Here is an 11850-nt window from a genome sequence, read left to right as displayed (position 1 = left end):
CATTGTCAGTGACATGGTTAGGGTTAGAGGTCAGGGCTTAGGATTAGTGTTAGGTTTAGAGTTCATGGTTAGGGTTAACTTTAGGTATAGGGATAGGATTAGTTAAGTTTGGGTTATTTTTTATTTAGGGTTAGGGTCAGGGTTAGGTTTAGGATTAGTTAGGGTTAGAGTTAGGGGTTAGGTCTTAGGGTTAGTGTTAGATAGGGTTAGGGTCAGAGGTCAGGTCTCAAGGTTAAGCTTAGTGTTAGAGGTTATGGCTTAGGGTGAGTTAGAGGTTTAGGGTTAGGGATTAGGGTTAGGTGTAGCGATGGCATTAGTTAATTAGAGTTAGGGTTAAGGTTAGTTAGGATTAGGGTTGGGGTTTCTGCTAGGGTTAGGGTTATTTAGGGTTAGAGTTAGTTAAAATTAGTGTTAAGGTTAGGTTAGGTTAAGTTAGGTTTATGGGTAGTTATTTAACTTAGGAGTTTAGGGCTAATGGTTTTGTTTAGGGTTAGGGTTTAGGGTCAGGGGTTAAGGTTGGGGTTAGGCTCAGGGTTAGTGTTAGAGGTTGGGTCTTAGGGTTACTTTTAGAGGTTAGGTTTAGGGTGAGGGCTAGTTAGGGTTAGGGTTAGGGTTAGGTCTAGGGTTAGGGTTAGATGTAGAGGTCAGGATTCAGGGTAAGGCTTTATGGTTAGGGTTAGAACTTAGGGTTAGCGTTACGTTTAGAGGTCAGGGTTAGGGTTAATTTGGTTTAGGGGTAGATAGTTAGGTTTAGAGGTTAGGGCTTCATGTTAGGATTAGGGTTAGGTTTCGTTAAATTTAGGGGTGGTTAGTTAGGGTAGGAAGTCAGGGCTTAGGGTTAGGGTTTATGGATAGGGCAAATGCAGACAGGGACATGGTTAGGGTAAGGTTAAGGCTTAGGTTTAGTTAGGGTTAGGATTAGGCTCTGGGTTAGAGGTTAGGGTCTTAGGGTTAGGGTTAGAGTTACAATTAGATGTTAGGGTTAGGGTTAGTTATGGTTAGGGTTAGGCTAAGTATAGGGATAATATTAGATAGTTAGGGTTAAAGTTAGGGTTATTGTTAGGGATAGGGTTAGGGTTTGTTAGGGTTAGAGATAAGGTTAGGCTAGGTATAGGGGTAGAATTAGCTGGTTAGTGTTAGGGTTAGCTTTAGGGTTAGGGTTAGTTAGTGTTAGAGTTAAGGTTACACTAGGTATCGGCATAGTATTAGTAATTAGGATTAGGGTAGGGTTAGGTCCAGGTTAATAGAAAGTATGGAGAACATCTAAAGTTGTGGTTTTTTGGGTGGGAATTATGGCCGTTGTAGGTCAAGGTGCTCCTGGAGAGCCTATGATGAATACTAAGGGTATTACAATCCTTCTGTGATGCAATCAGCCTATGGGCAGTTAGATGCTGTTATCTGGCAGGAGGGGCAGAGAAGTGCTTCCTTTTCCTCACACCTCCCTTCCTACTTCTTCACACCCTATCATCCCACTTGAATCTCTGACTCATAAACAGCTTGGAGATGACTACATTTACTCATTACTACATTTACTCCTCCGAGTTTGCAGAATTTGCAGAAATTAGTGGCAGAACAAGACTTTCAGGCAAATAGGGTGACATTTTTCAAGTTAGTTGCTTCTTTGGTCATCACAGTCTCCTCAGTAATATGTTGTTGGTTGGTTGGTTGGTTGTTGCTGTTTTTTTCCAGGCCTCCATCTTTGCCATTTCCTATGGCAGCTGAACATCTATTCTCTCCAGCCCACTCTGTATTCCTCAGCAGCTCAGATATCAGTTCAACATATGTTGGTCTGGTCACACATGGATGTAAAAATTATTATGTAGTAATTGGCTAGCCCTCATAATGTAAAAAATTGCTTATTTACTTCCCAAGGGTCAGTTTCATGTCTGTCTGTTCTTAACAATGACTGATGGCACACAGATCAATATCTTAACAAAATTAGGGTTGCCTGTAATAGGACCAACCCTTCAGTAAGTATTCCTTTGCTTTCCTGACAATCTCTTAATGAGCTACTGTATGTGCACTAGCTTGCATTTTTTTTACCCAGATGAGTAAATGGAGCAACAGTATCATTGATCCCTCATGGCTGTCCTGTTATTATTTCAAATGCTGTGAAAGACTGGACATTCAGCTACTTTGGGCACATGCCTTGTGGGGCAGCTGCCTTTGCCTGCTCCAATTTTACATGTTGGCATTTTGCCTGGAGTCCACAGAATCACAGGATGGTTCAGTGAAGGACCTCTGGAGGTCCTCTAGTCCAACACCCACTTCTTCTGACTTGGTTTTATACATCTATGTTGGAAGCATTCAGAGTGAGCCAATAACTCAGCCTACTCTTTACAGTCAATGGAGAGAAAGTGCCAAATTCAAGGTGCAGATTGTTTGATCAACTGCAAATACCAGTTTTCAAATGGGATGAGTGATGCCTAGAAACATCTGTTGCTCCCCGTTGACTACAAAGAGAGCCCAATGTCAAAGCAGATGTCTGTACTGGGAATGTCAAATCTGAGCAGCCTCCTGTCTCATCTTTGTATTTGCCTTTTACAGTTTCCTGACACAGCTCTGTACACTCTTTGTGGTCTTCCTCCTTGCTGTCAAACATAAAAACCTCACCCATGAGGACAGGGTAGAATCTGCATTGTCCTGTATGAATTAGTTCACATCTTTTAAGTGTTTTGAAATTCCAGCTAAGTGATGAAGGCAGACTTTTCCCACTGGTTGACATCCTTAGACTGGAAGGTGCAAGATCCTCTTCCTGCCCCCAGGCAGCCTCTCTGACTCCTGCCTACATGAGTAGCAGATGGGATATGAGAAATGCATGTCTCAGTCTGAGCTACTGCTGGATTACTTTCGAAACCTCACTTCAGTAAAGCAAACCACTCCTCAGCCTCTCCCTGCTTGCTTCCCTCTCCCCTCCCTTAACTTCACTGTGTTTTAGACACAAAAAATACAATTTGAGCATTTGGTTAAAACCTGAAAAAAAGTTACATCTGCCCTCAGATATCAGTTCATCTTCTTTCTCAGTGTTGAGCTTCCTTATCTTAGTTCCATGATTCTTGGAAGCTGCCCCAATCTATTGCTGTCTGCTTCTTGGCCAACAACTTCATGGCATTGCTGGCAGATTTTCTTGTTCTTTGTTACAGTTTTTCACTTTCCCCCTCTTTTTTTTTTTTTTTTCTTTTTTTTTTCTTTTGTTAAATGTTTCATGTCATATTTAGCCAGTATTAGGCTGGCTTCTCTCATAGTTTCACTTGCTTAGAAGGCAACTCTTCGTCTTTCACAGCTTCTGCACTGCTTTCTTCCAGAAGGCAGTAGGACAGACTCAAATTTAGTCATGTGTGCCTTAATACCGTAGGTGAAATTCAGGGGAAGTTTGTTACTTTGCTCACCCCCAAAGAGCAGCCACCTGAGCTATTGCCAGCTGATGTTGAAAGTGTTTTCAAACCAAGTTACATTTGTCACATGGCCAGATGAAAAGTAAAATAAATTAAGAAACTAGCTGGTAGATTCAGAAAACAAAAAAAGAAACAGAGCAACCACAAAATTTACTGGCTAACTGTGTTTGGAGCAATTCCCAAAGTCCTCTCCTTGTTTTGTTCAGCTAAGAGCTGCTGGGACACGTCTGTGGCTGGTTGGAGCCAGAAGCTGATTCCCTTGACAAGCTGTATGCCCTGGCACTATAATCTCCCCTGCTACAACCTGCTGTTTACAGCAAAGCTCTGCCAACAAATTTCTCAGCACGCTAGCAATTCTGCTGAATATAAACACACTTTTGGAGACATCCTGTATCCCACAGCCATGACACTTCAGTTTTAAATAGGATATGAATTTATGACTCCCTAGCTTGTGACACACGTCTCAGGCAGGATTAGCTTGGGATCGGCCACCACGCTTTGGAGAGTCCAGGCTGGCCACCTTGCCTGCCCTCTGTTAGTATCAGTTTATCAATAAATACAGTTCACTCTTCTAATGCAAACACATTCCCTTTGACAAAGATATTAATTAAGACCTGAATTTAAGAGGATATAAGCACACACATTTTCTATATTGCAAGCCTCAACAGCTACTTCTTTTATGACTGTTTCAGTGCTAACAAGAAATATAGCTTATTACTAGCTTTAGGCAAAGACTAGTTACGATAACTTGAGGATTGTGCTGATTACAGCTTGCAGGATCCCATTTTTGCCAACAGAAAGATGACAGGTTTGAAGGGGCTTGTAACATTTTGGAAGTGGTAAGGTGAGGTGCACTTTCTTAAAAGGATTAGGGTCTCAACTCAGTGTTATAAAGCAGAACTAAGTCAAAATATGAAGGTGTTTCAGCATCAGAAGATAGTTCATGCACATGCAACCAGGCAGGGCAGGAATGGCCTGTCTGCAACAAAGTTAAGGACTTGTATGGCTCGTGGGACCTATAGGAGTACAAGTTACTAATATATACTTCATCATAAGAATAACCAGCAAAATCCTGTGGAACCCTCAACCCTTCTACAGCTTTTGTTCTGTTTATAGCAGCAAAAAAGGCATTTTAAAATTGTTAGGATCCATCATGACAAATAATGACAAAGCCAGACAGCTTAAATCCTTTCCCTGAAACCTTGCAGAACTCAGTGTTTGCTCCTCTGAAGCCCTTAAATCTCAGAACTTTCCACCCATAAGTATGCTAAGGCTGTGCACAAGCAAGAGAACTTTTATTATATAAAAACTACCACAGTCAGGAACTTGCACAAAAAACAGCAGGAAAAAATAAGAGGCAACTTTGACAGAAGCTTATCCACACACATACAACTCCTTTTCTTGTGATCTCCAGATGGCACCCATATTAGCTCTTATTATGGAAGTCATGTTGATGGTGTCCTAAATGTGTGTGTCAATCATCTTGCTGTACTTGATGCTGATGTGGGCTTGTCCTAGTTAGAATTCTTGATGTTGTAAAAAGATCCTTCTTTGAGGATTTCCCAGGAGCATTTACTCTGGAATAAATCAACCTTTTCATTAGTCACCCTAGTGGCCTCCCATGTCCCCGCACCAAAAAAATACGAAGTCTGCACTGAAAGCATGTATTTCTGGGAGGTTCTTAGTTTATGAAGGTTGTTATTTAGATATTAATTGCTTCTTACCTATGCAGATAAGTAAAACTATTTTCTTCCTTTTCTTCTATGTATTCAGGTGTTTTGGAATGCATACAGCAGTACACATGCTGTCACAAGTTATAACAAGAACCTTCACCCTTTCTGGTTTTAAAGTAGGTTTACAGTACTGTATGGTTGCTATTTTTTCTGATATAGAAATAAACTCTAGTAGTTCTTTCACCAGACATTTCACCAGTTTCCCTCATTAATCTCACATTTTTCAATTCAGTTTTCACTACTGATGTGGTCTAAAGGACTTTTGAGGACCTGGCTTTCTTCTGTGTTTTGGCAAAAAGGTCACTGCATTCTTCAGATGAAGCTGATCTCTTCTTGAGGCCAGCTTGGCTTCCAAGATGTCTTTAAGCAGCAAGACTTGTTTCATGCAACAGGAAATCCTCTCAGCGTAGAGATGCTGGGTGAGGATGAAAATATTATGGCCTCCCTAGCAACCTGGGGTTTATCATTTGGGAATGCTCTGCTAAAAAAACCATGATTATCCATTCCCAAATCCTCCCGCCTTGACTCTGTCTTTTCAGAAATGCCATGCAAGGTCATGGTGGGTAAACCTGGGTTAGTCCCATAACTCACATGCAAAATCATATAAGCAACTGGATAAACATTTTCCCACTACCACTACCACCAAAATTAAACACTTGTGGTACCTCAATCAGAGATCAGCTGGATGAAGATTCCTAGTTCCCGGTTCACCTGGATAAAAGGACTACTAGTAAAGCCTTCATAATTTATGTAATTTATGCTTGCTTAGTATATCCAAAGGGAGGTATTTGTTAAGTTCAGCAAAATGTGTGAGCCATATTGTAAGGCATAAAGAAAATGCTGATTTGTCTGTAAAACTGCAGTCATGATCTAATGAAAATGCTCCTTTTTCTATAGTGATGTGCTACCTGCACAAGCTGTGGGACTAAACTACATGTAGGCACCAGTTCCATCCACACTGAGGTAGAAGGTTTGTGCAGTATCCAAGTGAGGGATTTGGTGCAGATTAGTTGATTTGAAAAGGAAAAAATCACAAAGGATCCTCATCTTCAGCACAGTTCTCTGTACTAAAAAGAATGTGCAGAGTTCTGCTTTTTTTGAACACACATCAGACAAATTGACAGAGTTTTCATCACCAAGCTCCTTCTCACCAAGCACCCAACAAATACCTCTTCTCAGAATCATACCACTAGGTTTATTTAGACTGCTCTGAGGTCTGCCTGCCTCTTTCACCATCTGGACTATCTCTCATCCTTCCAGATGAAACTGAATCAAATTCTTAGTTTTTCATTACTCCCCCCATCAGGTACTTACACATATTAATATGATTGCCCTAAGTCTTCTACAGGCTAAACAGTCCCATCTCTCTCAGCCTTTCCTCATAGAAAAGATGCTCCATCCCCTTAATCATCTTTATGGCCCTTCACTGGACTCTCTCCAGTGTGTCCATGTTTTGCTTATACTGGGAGCCCAGCAGTGTACTCAGCACTCCAGGTGTGGCCCCACCAGTGCTGAGTAGAGAGAAAGGATCACCTACCTGTGATCTTGACCTGTTGGCAACCCTACTCCTAATGCAGTCCACACTCACTAACCTTTTTCATTGCAAAGGCATATAGGTGGTTCATGTTCAACCTGGTGTCCACCAGGACCCCCACAGCAAAGCTGCCTTCCAGCTGGACTACCCCAACACACATTGGTGCATGGGGTTGTTCCTCCCTATACAGTTCAGGATACTGCACTTTTTGAGTTTCATTAATTTCCTGCCAGCCCATTTCTCCATCTTGTTGAGGTCCCTCTGGAAGGCAGCACAACTCTCTGGCATACCAGCCACTCCTCCCTGTTTTGTGGCATCAGCAAACTTGCTGAAGGTACACTTCCCCATCACTCAGATCATTAACGAAGATGTTGAACAGGACTGGACCCAGTATCAATCCCTGAGCTACACCACTAGTTACTGGACTCTAATTAGGCTTTATGCCATGGATCACAGGCCTCTGGGCCCAGCTGTTCATCCAGTTTTCATTCTACCTCACTGGTTGCTCATCTACCCCATACTTCAAAAGCTTCTCCATGAAGATCTTGTGCGAGACAGTTTCAAAAGCCTTACTGAAGTCCAGGTAGATAATTTCCATTGCTCTCTTCTCATCTATCAGTACATGCCTTAAGAAATTTTTTAACAAGAGATTTTGAAAAGTAGATGCTCCACTATGTCATGGGTTGAAGAGTTTTACAAAGAAAGCTTATATGGCCAGATCCCATTGTAAACAAGATAAATCAGCATTTAAATCTGAGAATATGTGGATGGTCTTGAAAGCCCAGATATAAGGTATTTTTTCTATAAGAGGGAAGAAGCTGTTGTCACGTTCTTGTTTCTCTATAGATAAAGTGATTTGCTGACAAAAGCAGACAATCACTACACAAGTTGTAACATTTCTGCATGTAGGAACAGAATAACAACATGCTCCCAGAAGGATCTGTCATGGTTGAATACTTAAGCCAGTGCATTTACAATGAGAAAAAAAAAATATAAAAATCAAGACAGTTCTAGAAGAGGAAACATTTTTAGTTGGAAAGGGTACAATAAAAGAAGAAAGTATCTACATTTTTTAGCAAAAAGAAAAGCAGCATATGGTAAAACTGTCTAAGAAAGTTTGACGGCTTCATTGGGTGGGAAAACTGAAGAAAGCAGAACCAGAGTATAAATGGCTCTGACAGGCTACACAAACTGAAACACTAGCTAAAAAGTCAAGCCCAGTTCATACAGAGGATTAAATTAATGGTTCCTCAGACTAATCCACAAGTAGGTAAGAAAACCTGAGGCTCAGGGAAACCCAACTCACCTTTTGGAATTATATTACTGAAGGAAAATGCTTTATATCCAAGTAAAAATTCAGAGTAAAGCATCATTATTTCAGCAAAAAGGCTTTATACAGTTTCAGTTTCACTAACCTACAGCCTGACTGTGGAGTGTACCTATTCAGTAACACCAGAGATGTCTCAATATTCTGACAATTTGCTGTTGACAGTGAAATAGTGACCTGGGATACAACATGATTTCTATGTTCTGTGACTGAGTCTTCCATGGAACCAAACATGAGAAGGTACTATAGTGCTACCACTACTGCCCTGGTGGGAAGAATCACATAAACTTAAACTGAACCTCACAGACTGTTACCCTCGATGTATGTTATTTAATCTGTACCAAGCTATGTAAATATCACACAACTCTTGCTTGTTCTTTGGGTTTTTTTGCAGTCTCGTGCTCAGCTATGATTGTTTTCCTTTTTATGTGCTGGTTGCATCCCTTGAAGTGCCCAGTAAGCATATCTGCTTTCTATCTCTTTCTTTATCCATCATGTCATGTATGTTTGTGGGGTTTTTTGTTGATTTCTAAAGCAAACTTTACAAGTCTGTAAGGTTTCAGTAACGTGCATACCTGAAGGGTGACTGCTGGCCCACCTTGTCCTTTGAGGTCTGTAAAATAAACAACACGTAGTCAGAATTTCATCTAATATTCTACCCTGTAGTCAAAATAATTATTTAGGTGCATCAGAATTGTTCAATGATCTTTGCTGAAGCTGGTGATAATGGAGTAATTAGAACACTGGCAGTATGCATGACGTTTCAATAGACATGACACCCCTGAGTGGAAATTTAACTGTACATTAAAACCTGAATTTTAAACAGGACTTTGATACAACGGCAAATTCTTCAAATTACACCAACTGTCTTACTGTCTTCTTTTCAGTTAGCCAGCTTGGTACCCTTATAACTTCTTTATTGGCACTTCTCTATCCTCCTTTTCCTTTAGGCGAACACCAAATCTTTACTGGCGTCCCAGAAAAATCTGTTAGATTTGCAGTTAAATGATACTCTTAACTAAGGCCCTGGAATGTCTATCTGAACATACACCAAACAGGAAGTGCAAACCATTATAAATGGCAGACTTAAAGTCAGTTTCAACAGCTTTTAAAATCTGTCCTATGTTATATTTAGTTGAGAAACATCACCAGATGAAGAACTCAGAGTAAGGAGGTATGGCTGCACCTCAAACACTATTGCAGTAAAGCGTGATCAGATTACCTCCTTCCTGTTAAGGATAAAGATCAGATAGATCATTTTCCTTTTGCTTTTCAGAGGTATTTTTATGTAACTTCTGGTGTAAATCATGAGCTTATAGCCTCCTCTGGTATTCAGTCACCCGGATTGACTTTTGCATGATCCTAAGGGACATGATGGGAGACCTGACTAGTCTCATGCATGAAGCATGAACCTCACAGAGCTGGCTTGTCTAGTGGTCCACTGCAGTCTGTCATATTCCACCTCATGCATTCCTTCTCCTGTCTTTGAATCCTGCTAGACAAACTGTCTCATCAATTGAGCTTGAGAAGCAAGGGAGAGATTGCCTGCTCAGAGCAGTCTTTCTCAAGAACACACACTTCAACAAAAGACTTGCATTGTAATCCCTCCTCCAATTTGTGACTGGACACAGCTGTTTATGTGACATTACAGAAAGCGACACAACTCCCAAATATGACCTAATCCTATGAGCAAAGGAGATCTAAGTTGAAATACATCTAGTTCATGTCAGCATTACCTAGAAGGGCAGCTGGGTGGGAAGTGACAGTTACCCTATGAAAATCAATAAATAGGAAGTAAACTATTAAGCTTCCTAGCATTAAATCTTATTTTTAAAAAACATAGTTTAAATCTACCTTTAGAGAGGGGCCTTGTGCCTTTTCCCTGCCCAGTGCTCCCTCCCGCACTTGAAATCATGTACCAGCCTTGCTACTGTAAATTGGTAAAACAAAAATAGAAATTAAGCTTATGGTGAAGGAAAGGGAAAGAAAAGGAGAAAGATTTGGAGCGTTAACGGCTTTTATGACTGGGGCAGCACAGATGTTATGCATTTTTCCCAGCCCTTGTACCCTGTTTTGAAAACCAGCCACAGATTTCTGATTCACCAGCCACAGAGGGTGTATTATCATTGCTTGGGGGCTTTAGGGTGTGTGGTTCTTCCCTCACTTCTTGATGCCTCCAAACAAATAGATCCGTGAATTGACCTGCATTAAAACTCCTGGCAAAACAAAGACTTTTTAAAATCTGGATCAATTCTCCGATTGAGTTCACTGTGTTGCTCCACAAACAGCACAGCTCAGGGTGTGGTATGAGGGGAAATAGACTTGTATAGGGCAGCCAGGAAGCAGGAAACCTCTCAGACAGCACCATCATTAAAGCCCATGTTTCATGGTACTCAGCTTGTCATGAGGTAGCTGCTAAGATCTGGAATCCATCTTGCTGCATACATCCCCCCTTTTTTTTTTGTGTGTGTGTGTGTTTTGTTGAGGTTTTTTGGGTTGTTTTTGTTTGTTTGTTTGTTTGTTTGGTTTGGTTTTGTTTTTCCTGAGGGCATGCTGAAGTGAGTTGCTGCCATGCTCCTCTTGCCGCAAAGGGCACAGGTGACACACGCATGATCCTGTCATCCTTTAGTTAGCATCTAGGACAACAAATTATGGCTCAAAACATTGTTTGACTAAGTCAACTAAAGAGTCAACAAACCGCTGCTGATCTCAAGTAGGAAACACATACCATGTCAGAGCAGATACAGGAACACTAGTAAGATTTTACAGACTTTGAGTGTTTAGGAAGTTAAGGCTTTATAAGAAAGGCCCTGGAGCAGAGCCCCTCTGAGCCCATGTTCATTTTGAGCATCCTGCCTGCAGATGAACTGAGGCCATCATTTCCTTGCAGTTCTGCATCTGAACCCTAAAGTAAGATTTAGCTTACCTGGATAAAAATGCACCAGTGTCTCTTTATTACACTATACCCTGTAAGATTTTCAATGTTCCTTTTGTTGTTGTTAGGGTTATGAATTTATATTAACTACTCTGTTTTTATATGTTTTACATTATGTGGGTACTTTAAATATATTTCAACTTACAAAGGGCACTTCTGAGGCCTTCTTTCCACTGCTCTTCCCAAGCCATTAGCTAGTCCTTTAGGTGTGCCAAAATAAATGTTTTTATGGAGAAGAGGGATAAAAGATTTTGCTGAGGTAGATTACAGTCCAATATATTTGTTGATGAGATCAAGCAGGACAAAGCCCGACTGTGAAGGATGCGACAGTGGCAGGACAGGAGGGACTGTTACAGGAATCAGTCAGTAATAACCTTTCCCACTGATTTGCTTAGTTTCTTTCTAGAAGGAAGCTCATGGCCAGGCTGCTGTCCTTGCTGCCACGGTGAGACTATACAGAGGGACAAAAGCATTTTAAGCCGCTCAGCGTCGTGACAGTGAATGTCTGACAGGGAGCCAGGACAGAACTGGTTCCTTACTCCACTCCCGACGTGCCAAACACCCTCTGACGGGGGCTCATCCGGCTGTGCCGAGGCCTGGCGAGGGAGGCCGGCACGCAGGGGCCTCAGGGCAGCCGGGGAGCAGCCGGGCCCAGCGGGGCGGCCTCAGCAGCGCGCTGGGACGCACCCCCGGGACAAGGGATGCTGAGCACGGACACAGCGCATTCGGAGGCGGCAGGGACCTTGAGGATCACCGAGCTCCAGCTTCAAGTGCGACCGAAGAGGATGAGAGGGCGGCCGGGGTGACACGGCCTTCGGGCAAAGCGGGACGGCGCGTCCTGCCCTCACTTGCCCGGCTTCTGACCCTCCCTGGGAGACAGGCCCGGCGTTCGCTCTGCTGACAGCGTCTCCGCGAGGAAGAGAGTC

Source organism: Chaetura pelagica, unplaced genomic scaffold, assembly GCF_000747805.2.
Source record: "Chaetura pelagica isolate M959 unplaced genomic scaffold, ChaPel_1.0 scaffold263, whole genome shotgun sequence".
Lineage (NCBI taxonomy): Eukaryota > Metazoa > Chordata > Aves > Apodiformes > Apodidae > Chaetura > Chaetura pelagica.
Note: the sequence above shows the minus strand (reverse complement) of the source record.